Source organism: Sinohyriopsis cumingii, unplaced genomic scaffold (assembly GCF_028554795.1).
Source record: "Sinohyriopsis cumingii isolate HCF-2022 unplaced genomic scaffold, ASM2855479v2 utg001176l, whole genome shotgun sequence".
Taxonomy (NCBI): domain Eukaryota; kingdom Metazoa; phylum Mollusca; class Bivalvia; order Unionida; family Unionidae; genus Sinohyriopsis; species Sinohyriopsis cumingii.
Genome location: NW_028315968.1, coordinates 47,310 through 60,102, shown reverse-complemented (window position 1 = coordinate 60,102; position 12,793 = coordinate 47,310).

Below are 12,793 nucleotides of genomic sequence, written 5' to 3'. Positions count from 1 at the left end.
ACACAGGTAGGATTTGCATAGCTTTTCACTTTTCTTTTATTCCAGTCATTTTAATTAATTTGATACAAAAGACATAGCAGGTCTGCTTTGTGTTGAGTGTAACAATAGAACAAACACTTCTGCAAGTTGGAGATGAAAATATGATTGGCATCTTAATTAGTTTGTTTTCCTTCAGTACACATTTATTTGATTAACCTAACTTGAAACAAATTGGCCTGCCCTCTTAGTGTAAAATTTACCTATGCAAATTAGCCTAATGAGATTTCAAACAGCAGTACTCAAGGAACTGAACAGTGACTTATTCTCAGTCTGTTAGGTAATATATGAATTGATGATTGTTCATCACTGACTCCCTTATATTTTAGTTTACTCTATAACAATCTTCTATATAAACTGCCAGGAGAATGGTTTTGCAAAAATACTAAGATGATTAATGGCATATATTGTGGTGTTTAAAGGACGTTGTCTCAATCTCTCATTAGTTTTTGTTGTGAAGCATACTGAAACTCGTGTTTCTTCAAACAACCTTTTCAGCGGGTTTATAACTACCATGAATTTCATGTGACACATTGTGTTACGGCAAGAACGAATCTGTGCTGAATATTAATAAGGAAGTGATTTTAGGCTTTTAGTGGTTATTTGCATATTTTTCTGGGGAAGCTCTTCTCTAATTGCATTCATGGATATTTCAATGTGTTGTACTTGTTCTCTTCTGTTTTAGAATGAATTACATTTATCTGTGCATTACATTATTTTTATGTAATTTTTACAATAATTCACATAGACATGCTAAATATTTTGACAGATTTATGTGCAAACATCAGGATAATCATATCTACTTTAGAATTACAAAGACTAAACATGTCTTGGGAAATTTCTGTCTCTAATTTACCATCAGAAATTTTAGCAGAAAAGAAATGATCTTTAGTATGTGCTAGTTATGTAGAAAATTATTTCACTCCTTGTAATTTTTTAAAAGATATTTCAGTTTACGATGATTATTATATACACAACGTAAAATAATGACAATGTCAAATACAATTTCTGTTTTCTTAAATCATGCCAAAAACTTCTATAGAATGTTTATATTAACATCATCATGTTTAACAGAATTGTTGGGGCCCCAAGTGGCTGAGTGGTCTAAAGCGTTCAGCGTTTCGGATCACTGCCATCTCACTTCTGTCTGCGTGGGTTTGAGTCCAAGGCTCGGCTAGTGTGGATACATGGGAAAGCCTGCCAGTAGCTTCTCATGGGTCAGTGGTTATTCCCTGGGTTTTACAGGGTTCTTCCTCCACCAGTTATACTGGCCGCCATGTATAGCCTATCATGTGCTGAAAAATGGCATTAAACCCTAGAAAAACATAACAGAATTGTTACGGGGGGGGGGGCAAATTTTTATTACATGATTCTTTCAATATTTCCATGACCTACTAGGGTAAGATTGAAACCAGTTGGTTCATAGTAAGGGGTCATATGAGTTATAACTTGTTCAAGCATGTAGAACTTAATTATGCAACAGTTTCAGACAAGATGTAATAAGAAAAAAAGCTCACTTGTCTGTCACTGTATCGGGGCCCCAAGTGGCCGAGTGGTCTAAAGTGCTCACTGTTCCAGATCACTGCCATCTCACTTCTGTCTGCGTGTGCTCGAGTCCAAGGCTCGGCTAGCATGAGTACGTGGGAAAGCCTACAAGTAGCTTCTCGTGTGTCGGTGGTTCTTCCCTGGGTTTTTCAGAGTTCTTCCTCCACCAGTTATACTGGCCGCCATGTATAGCCTATCTTGTACTGAAAAATGACATTAAACCCTAGAACAACAACAACTGTCACTGTATCAGATTCAAATGTCTTACAGTCAGCGAGTTCAAAATAAGGAGCAACTATTATTTTCTGGACAGCCAAATTCAGACTTGGGGAAAGAGATATCTGGCTCTCATTTTCAGTACTGCCTTCACCTTTGAAGATAACAGTTCCAGCAATATTTCACCAAAAATGATATTTCTTGTATCGTGCTTGCCAAATTGCAATTGTCCATTTTTATGATAAGTACTGTATCATTTTTAACTCAGAAGTACTAAATTCAAACTCTGAATTTACTGTTGTTAGTCATAACCTGCTGAGTTGTCAGTAATTTGTTTCTTGATGTTTGTAGAGAAAAAATGTCATGAGTTTGCAGTGAATTCTCTGTTGTTTTATTTGCTTCTCACTAATACTGCATTATGGCTACTTCTACATACTGCTGTATATATTATAATTTAATTGATTAAATATAGTTTAAGTAATGCTCAATGCATCCTTATCTGGCCCCTTGTTGGTCCCTTCTTTCTCTACTATGGTTTCTCTGCACAGACATGATATCATTGCAGTCAGTATATGTTAATAAGCTAGTAACTAAATTTACATATGTTGTCATGTTGAACCAATCAGATGACTGAGTTGGAGCATGTGATCAAACATTGTGTCAGTTGGTTGGGCATTCATACAGCAACTGGGATGCCTGTAGAGATGTGTGCTTTTTAGTGTATATGCTGCATTTAACTTACCAGTAACATTATTTGTAAAAAGGACCATTCACTACCCCTCCTTCCTTCTGCCTTGTCGTACATTTGGGATAACATGCCATTCAAACTCTGTTCAGGGGTGGGGTGGGGGACATTGTTAAGTTTTATGCATTCACAACTTTGCTTTTGAACCCCAACTTGTGTCAGTTCATGTACTTAAATGTACTCAACTATTATGCCCATATACTTCATACCCGCTTCCTATGGTGCATGTATGGAGTATCGACTGATGTATGTTATCATAGTAATCCTCAGGATCAGACTTATTGAGTTTCGGTTATCAATGTCCCTATATACCTCATATCAGCCCATTGCAGTTCCACATGTAGGTGTCGGACATTTTTCACAACCCTACAAACTCTGCCAAGTCTCTCTACCTGAGGTACTCATATACAAAAAACTCAGAGATAGGCTGGTGCTTTGTGGTGTGACAAGGTTTGCCCCCGTTTTGCCAAAGATTATTTTATATGTACAATAAAATGTATGTTGAACCTATGCATTGTGTGTTATTTAAACTCTTTTATAAGTCAAGTCCAACTGCAAACATCATAGACCCAGATCTGTCAATACATATGCAATGGCAAATTTGGGTCTGTGCAGTTTGGAGTTAGAATAAATAAATAAATAAGTAAATATATATATATATATATATATATATATATATATATATATATATATATATATATATATATATGCGTACACTTTTACTTTTTTCTCTATTGATATTTACGTGTTTTATAAGCACTTTTACATTTTGCTCATGTATGTAAGGTATAAACTCGTTAAAACTGTAAAAAAATTAAACAATTGTATCATATATTTGACAGTTTTTGGATTTCTGAGTTGACTCATCCATTTATGTACCAAATTCATGCATGTAGATTAGTTTTAATTTATTTTTATTAATCACATACTAATGATTTCTGATTCCATTTGAAATAGACTCAAAGATGTAATGAATTCAGTACCAGTTGCACTCATAGATGTACAATCCCATCTTTTCCTGTACTAGACACTAATCTTGGTTTCTGACAATATTTAGTTTATGTCATCCGTGTTTATAACGTTTCACATAATTTCTAACCAATGCTCAGACTGTGATGCAGTCATTCATTACTAATACAGTGTACTCATTAAAAGTGATTTTTCATTTGCATGTACCTTGTTTGATTTTCCTAAATTTCACACATGAGTGAAAGTCACCTAAAATTACAGTATGGTTCTGCATCCATTAACATCAACTGAAGACATCCTTTATCAGCTTTCAGTCTTATAACATTTAAAATATTTTAAACAAGTTTTTTTTTATAATTTAAAAAATGCAGTTAGGTTAATAAATTAAAAAATTATTGATCATTGAATTTATTAATTATTTATTTTTCTTTCATTTTTTTAAAATATAAGTTATCAGGATTTTATATACTCCATTTCCTCACCAACTGACCAAGTTTTGGAAGGATTACTATAAACTATTTATCTGTTTGACTGTTGCACACACACACACACACACACACACACACACACACACACACCGGATGGTGTTATTAAATTGCTTATTTTCTTGAAATATGACATTTTTATTCTTTTTAATAATTCGTGAACAAGTAAAACATCTTAGGATAAAAAATTAAAACATTACAAAGGCTATTGTTGGTAATATACTTTCCTTTTTCTAAAAATCATCAATTCTGTTTTTCACTTTGGCCACATATTATTCCAGCCTTTTATGTCATAAAAGAAGCATTTTTTTAGGTGAGATTTGGAATTATTAGCTAAAAATGCTCTGTATGAAATATCAAAAAAATTAATAAGCTTATTAAAATTGTTATTTCTTGTTGAAACATCTTTTCAGGCAGTTCTAAAATTCTAGTTATAAGTTCAGATCTATTCCATAAGTGATTTCCAAGCCGATGTGCTACGACTCTATGGACTTGAACTAAAGGACAGAAAATGCGAAAACCAACAAGTTTATTAAAATTCAATGTGTTGCCCTAGGATAAAAAATTTCAAGGGAACTTACAGTGTTGTGAATTACATCCAAAATAGTCCCAAAAGTGTTATCACAAGTCAAAAGTAGTGTTCTGAATCAACGCCAGTCGTGTTATGAATGAATTCTAGTGTTGAATGTGCTGATGTGCCAGTAACCTCGAATTTGCTAATGTGCCAACAGTCTTGATGCATCACAATGATAACATCAAATATGTTCTTGAATGAATTCACAATAATTCACAAAATCTTGATTTGGGGATCGGTAGATTATCATTAGATAAATGCGTTTATATTTTTTATATCTTTTTCATTACAAAGATTTCAGTACAGAATGACACAGTGTCAACGTATTTCCAAAGCAAGACCAAAACGATTAGCGCAAAGAATTGACAAGAAAATGTAGATCATACTAGCAGGGAAAGAAGCCCCCATCTAGTTTCTATATATCCGAAATATAATCTACCGTTGCAAATTCACTTAGGCCCAACGTTGAACATTTTCAAACAATACTTCAATCATACACAAAACATGTAAACTTGTGTAATTTCAACACTTTTTTTTGTGTGTACTGTTTATGCCTGTTTGCAATTGCCTCTGACAAGAACCTAAAACCAAGTTTTTCACTGTACTTTGTCAGAGTTTTGCTTTTATCAATAAAACCCAGACATACAGCGATACCTTGCTGGTACAAATGCACTAAATAAGAGTTATATATATATATATATATATATATATATATATATATATATATATATATATATATATATATATATATATATGTAGATAGATAGATAGATAGATAGATATCCGTACAACAATATATCACGTTATTAAACTTTATAAAATGATCAGACCAACTGATGTCAGTTTGCTTAAATAAGACAGAGATTCATTGCACTTGACCACATAAAGATTATCATATTTCACAGCACAACCAGAGTCTGACAGTTTGTTGGAATCCAATTGACTATAATTTCTAAAAAGAGAAATATGTTGTGATGCAATTCTGTAGCTGCTCCTGTGTCACCCTGCAGTTCAGTAGACATACTTTTTGGGTTTGGAATTTTGTAAAAAAAAAAAAATCTTCATAGTACAATTAATCAAATATAATTAGGATAGACAAATTAAATTTAGTACATACTATTTGCATGTATATGACTGAATTAGATGTCAAGACTGTTACAGCCACTTTGCAAACAAATTCTACACAATTTTGTACTTTGTATTTGACACATTTTGTAAAATGATATCAATGTTATTAAGCAAAACTACTTGAGGTAAAAAATGAAATATGAAGTTTAGTTTTCAGGTTTCTGTGCATATGTTGAATTTCATGATACTTCAACATTAAAAAATGTATATTGAACTTTATTAACTCTTTTTGTATCTGCAGTGGGAAATGCATGTTTTATAAACACAAATTTTGAGGAAGAGATAAGATCCAAGGAAATAATTAATAATTATAATGGAAGCAATGAAGAAAAATGTAGTGCTAAGGAATAACAAACAAATATATTAAGATATCAAACTCAAGGAGCAATGATGAAAGCAGGGAAATTTTCAAATTATAAACAGCAGTAATTTATTAAAGGAGAATAAATAAAACAAGCTATATTAAAGCTAAACAAAGAAAAATCACCCAGGTCTGATTGTATAACCATAGACTTTTATATAAAATTATGTAATCGGCTTTCAACCATACTAGAATTTGTGTACAACATATGGGTACCTGCACATGGGGGCACTTCCTCCAACCCCAGATTTCACCTGTAAACATGGTATGGCCTACATCCATAAAATTCAATAGCTGACCACCAAGATTGGTGATAGATTATTTGCAATATTAGGGAGAAAAGGAGTTATGATTTTATTTCACCAGGAGAAGGCCATTGATAGAACTGAGAATGGCTTTATAGACAAAGTATTAAAAAGATATGGCTTTGGACCCTTTTCTGTCAGTGGATAAAAATTCTATATAAAGATATAAACTCAAAAGCAATAGTAAATGGAGCGAAAACTATAAGCTTTAGGATTGAACGATAATTGAGGCATGGTTGCCCCCCCATCTGTACTTCCTTGAGTGCTGTCTGTTAGAGGGCTAAATGCTAAAGTCAACATTAATAAAAAGACTGGGTATATAAATACCAAATTTGGCATATGAACTGAAAATGTTGCAAAATGCAGATGATTGAACTAACTTCATAAGAGATGGGTTTTCCTTTAACACTTATAAAATTTAGTTTGGAAACTTTAGTAAAGCCCCAGGGTCGAGAGCAAACAACAGGAAAACAGAAATTTTACTTATTGGTGACTGGAGCGGAAACCACCCAGGACTTCCTTCTGATTTATTGAAAACATTTCATTAAGAATAACATATGGGAAAGATTAGACTAAAACCAGCTATAAAGAATAGCTTGACAAGATTTGAAAACATGTTGAAATATGGAAATACGAACAAACCTAGTGAATCAAAGCTTATATATATATATATATATATATATATATATATATATATATATATATATATATATATATATTCAAATATGGTTAATAAATAAGACTAGACTTTAAAAATGTAATGTTAAATAAATTAGATGTTGAATAGATTTTATATGTGGTTGGAACATACATTATCCTCATAAAAACCATCTGTATAAACTGAAAAGTTGGGGAGGGGGTACCACACCTACAGAACATCCCAACATCTAATGACCATAATAAAATAAGAAATATAACAAAACAATTATATATATATATATATATATATATATATATATATATATATATATATATATATATATATATATATATATATATATATAGACACACACACACACACACACACAATGAGAAACATATCCTAGATTTATAGGAAAAATAATTTGTCTTAAAACCACCCATGAAACTGGGTGGAGTATGAGAAATAACTATTAAATGCAGAGATGACTCCCATAAATCAATAGAAGACAATAAAAAATATACAGCATTATAAATAAGGAGAAAACAGATTGAATCAATACAAGGTGATAAAGAAAAGAAAGTCCAGATGCAGTAGACTAAAGTTTGGGAAATGTGGGCCAAAATAGAATCAACATCAAAACAAAGCAATATGTAGAAATACCTACATGATGTTTCATTCTCATGGAAACCGCATTTAATACACATAACAAATATAATGCAAGGTTACTCATGGTGTAGAAAATATGTGTACACCAAAAGAGCACGTTATACTGAAATGTAAGATGTTAGAAATGGAAAGGAGAAATATTAAGAAAATAATACAGAATAAATATGGGACATTTCAAGAAAAACAAATGCTGTACACTAATGGCATAATTAACTAACATAGATCTAATCAACTTAATTACAAGCACAATGTGGCAACAAACTACACAGATAAACGTACTAGAATGGTGTGGGACTTGTGTAAATGCAAAATTAGATCAAACAAGTTAGGCGCTAACATCGCGATTCGGTCTGCTGGTGGGAGAGATCGGCCCAATCAGGGTGGAGCAATAGCGGAAAGCCCTCTCACAAGGGTAGAGGCACCAAACTACGGGCCAATCTTGCCTGACCATGATTGGGAACCCCACCTCACCCAAGAACAGTGAGAGAAAGGCTCACTACAAACAAATAACTAATATAAAAGGCATGTTGGTATCACTAAAAAGAAATAAGAACTAAATACAAAAGGAGTACTGGCTTCACTACATACAAATAACTGATACAAAAGGCTTGGGGCCCGGAGTGGTCTAAAGCACTCACCATTACGGATCACTGCCATCTCACCTCTGCTTGGGTTCAAGTCTCGGGTTTGGCCAGTGTGGGTATGTGCAAAAGCTTGCCAGTAGCTTCTTGTGGGTCAGTGGTTCTTTCCGGTGTTTTCCCGGGTTATTCCTCCACCATTTTTACTGGCCGCTATATATAGCCTATCTTGTGCTGAAAAATGGTGTTAAACCCTACAACAACAACAAAGACAAAAAGCGCACTGGGTGAAACTAAAATAATTTAGCAATATTTTAGTGACTAAGGCAAAAAGAAAACATGCGAATACAGAGGTTGTGTCCCTAAACTAAGGAACAGGGACTGTGACACCAATACTGTCAGACTCGTACAAGGTATTATGGATCACATCTGAGTCCCTGAAAATGAGGGCACAATAAAAGCACAAGGGAACAATTAAACAAGACTTACAACAATGAGTACACCTAGAAAAACATGCACATCATGCAAGCATTAAAATCAAACGAGCTTCTTTTTTGTTTTCAGTTTGCTTTTTTGTTCATTTTTTTCGTTTCACTTTCTTTATCTATCATTCACTTAGAGAAACACATTGAATTAGAACCATGAAAAGCAAAGATGGAGGAAGTGAAAGGAAGCCTCTTTGATGGAGATGGATAGGTAAATCAACATCATTCATGGGTTGGTAGCCAAAAGGTGCCCACCCATCTCCTTCACAACTTAAATGGATCAACCACCAACTTATTTGTCTTCATTTTACCAGGTAGGATTTTTAATAATAAATGAGACGAAAAAGTTTGACCCATTTTAGCAGTTCAAACAAAAACACTGATATAGCAACAACACAACATTATAGCAAATACATATATAGCATACACTGGAGCTAAATAGATACTGGCAAGGATCACTAGCAGTAAATATGGCAAGGAATCCAGAGCCAAAAAGTGTAATACTTTAAGGATGGTTGTATAAGCCAGGAGGAGGATTGAATAGAGACCTGAGAAGGCGTTTGATGAGTAAGCCTTCATCAAAAAGAAAGAAATGAATCCTAATCAAAATTAAATAAAATTTTACCAAAATTATCATGCTTTTTTACACACAACATGCAATGGGGGGGGGGGGGGCAACAAAAAAAAAAAAAAAAATTCAAACTTTGGAACGAAGGGGGTTGCTTCAAAGGTCTCCAGCTTAACATAGATGGGCAGCAGAGAGGGGTTCACAGAACAATTTTGTTTAATGGACTTGAAGTCTAAATGTAGTCAATTTGCTCATTGTCTTTGTCATTCTATTTACCCTTCCAGATCCACAGAAACACCATTATATCATCTCAGCCATTGATGCCAACTTCATATTTCTGTTAGTAGCTATTCTGTTCAATGATATAAATTATGAAAAACAGTAATACAAATTATGACAAACAATCTGTGAGTTTATTTCTTGGCTTGTTCAAACACAGTTTGTGAGTTTATTTCTTGGTGGGCTGATTAAAACAACATGCGAGCCAACTCGGCCATGATGGGAGAAGATGTCATGCACCTTGGTGTAGTCCACCTACTTTGGTCCCCACCTGACACGCAGGTATCGCATGTGGCTTCAAGCAGCTGTATGCATGCAACAGTGGTAGCACCCCGGCAAAAAGCTTTGACAGGTGGGCCAGATTAGATGATAATAGCAGATGGGTCTCATAACATCAGTGAGTTAGGGACTTGCCTGCCACAGTATGCAAATACAGTTCTGGCAGACTGGGCGGATGAGATCACCAGGAAGATCAAATGGTCAGAAAGGCAGTTCTGCAATGTTTTGTAGAGAGCGAAGGTTATGACAAGGCACAGAAGACATCATGACCATCCACTGCCATGATATTTCATTGTACCACCAGACCCATTCCTCTGAGGCCAAGAGAGTGGGACTGCCCCCGTGCAGTGACTTTCCTACATTAAAATCTTTTCATGCACAGGTTTTTTGTGCAATCTTTTTCTTTCTTTCTCTCTTCCTCAAGCCCTGCAGCGATAGTGGCGTGACAAAGCGATAGGTGGAGATGACCACTGGCAGTCGTAGTCACAATCCTGGACAAACGGTTGCTCATCTTCATACTTGGGACAGTGGATGCGTTCAGCAGCATCCAGGCAACTAGACAGCCTCTTTAGGATGGCACTGCCCACCCTCACATGAGGGACAGGGCTAGAAAGCGTGCCTCAAACACTGCCAGCCCTACAGCATCTGGTCATCATACTCCAGTTGTAGGATTTCAACGCCAGAGTTTGGTAAGCAACTGGAATGGAGTTCTTGGCCCACACAGTGTGGGGAAGCTAAACAGCAATGATATGCTTCTTGTAAGTAAATGTGCAGAGCGCAAATGTGCTAACACATGCTTTGCATCACAAACACTTATTCTGGCAAGCTGAAAAGTACAAAACATCCTGGATGCATCCACCATCCAAACAATGGCATTTGATTGTGATATTGATAGACAGAGAGACCTATGGGATGTCAGAATCACGTGAATTATGTGAGGTGCTGGATGCTGGACCCTCTACAGACTAGTCAGATCAGTTCATAACGTAAGCATTATTCCCACTCAGTGCAAGAGATTGTTGTTGAAGCAAATTCTAACGCATAGTCTTCTCAAATAAAAAAATCAATTTAACAAAAACAGTTGGTTTCAGAAAAAACTAGTTGAGTATAAAATAATATTACTAAAACTGAAGCAATATCAAATCAAATGCAGAAAATGACAGCATATTTTCTATTACGTTATTAATAATTAAATATATCAAAATTGTCTTATTTATTACAGCGTTGAATATATCCCATGAATACTTTTATGTTAAATTGTATATGTGTCTGGCGGCTGCCACATTGATATAGCAAGAGCCAAATTGGGTATAATTGTCAATAGAGAGCTTTTTCTAATGAAGTTCAAAGTTTGGTATAAATTACCTTTGTTTTCAAGATACCCAACCTCTGAAAGGTTATTGACCACATTTTCTTAGAGATTTCAATAGCTATCATGTGTATGCAAAACATTGTGTAGTTTGTCACTGCTTTTCGTCGTTGATTTAGAACCAAACAAGATTCCTTTTTTCAAAAATACTAGAGACATTTATTTCATAAAAAAACTATCTACATTGAGACTACTTTTTAAATGTTCTATTAGTCAAATATTGAAGCCATGAATTCATTGCAAATAATAATGAAACTTCTCGTTTATGAATTTTAAGTTCACTACTTACTCTGGAACTCACTCTCCATAATTAACTGTATTTTGAAATAAAGCGTTTTATTCACCAAGTAATTATTTTACTTCTTTGCTATCTTTGATCACATTTATGAACGGGTTGGCTACTTTGAGATAGTTTAATAAACTTATTTGCGTAATAATATTTATAAAAGTTGTTCAATTAAAACAAGTTGACATAAGATGATCACTGCAAGCTCTTACACAGGTAGGATTTGCATTGCTTTTCACTTTTCTTTTATTCCAGTCATTTTAATTAATTTGATACAAAAGACATAGCAGGTCTGCTTTGTGTTGAGTGTAACAATAGAACAAACACTTCTGCAAGTTGGAGATGAAAATATGATTGGCATCTTAATTAGTTTGTTTTCCTTCAGTACACATTTATTTGATTAACCTAACTTGAAACAAATTGGCCTGCCCTCTTAGTGTAAAATTTACCTATGCAAATTAGCCTAATGAGATTTCAAACAGCAGTACTCAAGGAACTGAACAGTGACTTATTCTCAGTCTGTTAGGTAATATATGAATTGATGATTGTTCATCACTGACTCCCTTATATTTTAGTTTACTCTATAACAATCTTCTATATAAACTGCCAGGAGAATGGTTTTGCAAAAATACTAAGATGATTAATGGCATATATTGTGGTGTTTAAAGGACGTTGTCTCAATCTCTCATTAGTTTTTGTTGTGAAGCATACTGAAACTCGTGTTTCTTCAAACAACCTTTTCAGCGGGTTTATAACTACCATGAATTTCATGTGACACATTGTGTTACGGCAAGAACGAATCTGTGCTAAATATTAATAAGGAAGTGATTTTAGGCTTTTAGTGGTTATTTGCATATTTTTCTGGGGAAGCTCTTCTCTAATTGCATTCATGGATATTTCAATGTGTTGTACTTGTTCTCTTCTGTTTTAGAATGAATTACATTTATCTGTGCATTACATTATTTTTATGTAATTTTTACAATAATTCACATAGACATACTAAATATTTTGACAGATTTATGTGCAAACATCAGGATAATCATATCTACTTTAGAATTACAAAGACTAAACATGTCTTGGGAAATTTCTGTCTCTAATTTACCATCAGAAATTTTAGCAGAAAAGAAATGATCTTTAGTATGTGCTAGTTATGTAGAAAATTATTTCACTCCTTGTAATTTTTTAAAAGATATTTCAGTTTACGATGATTATTATATACACAACGTAAAATAATGACAATGTCAAATACAATTTCTGTTTTCTTAAATCATGCCAA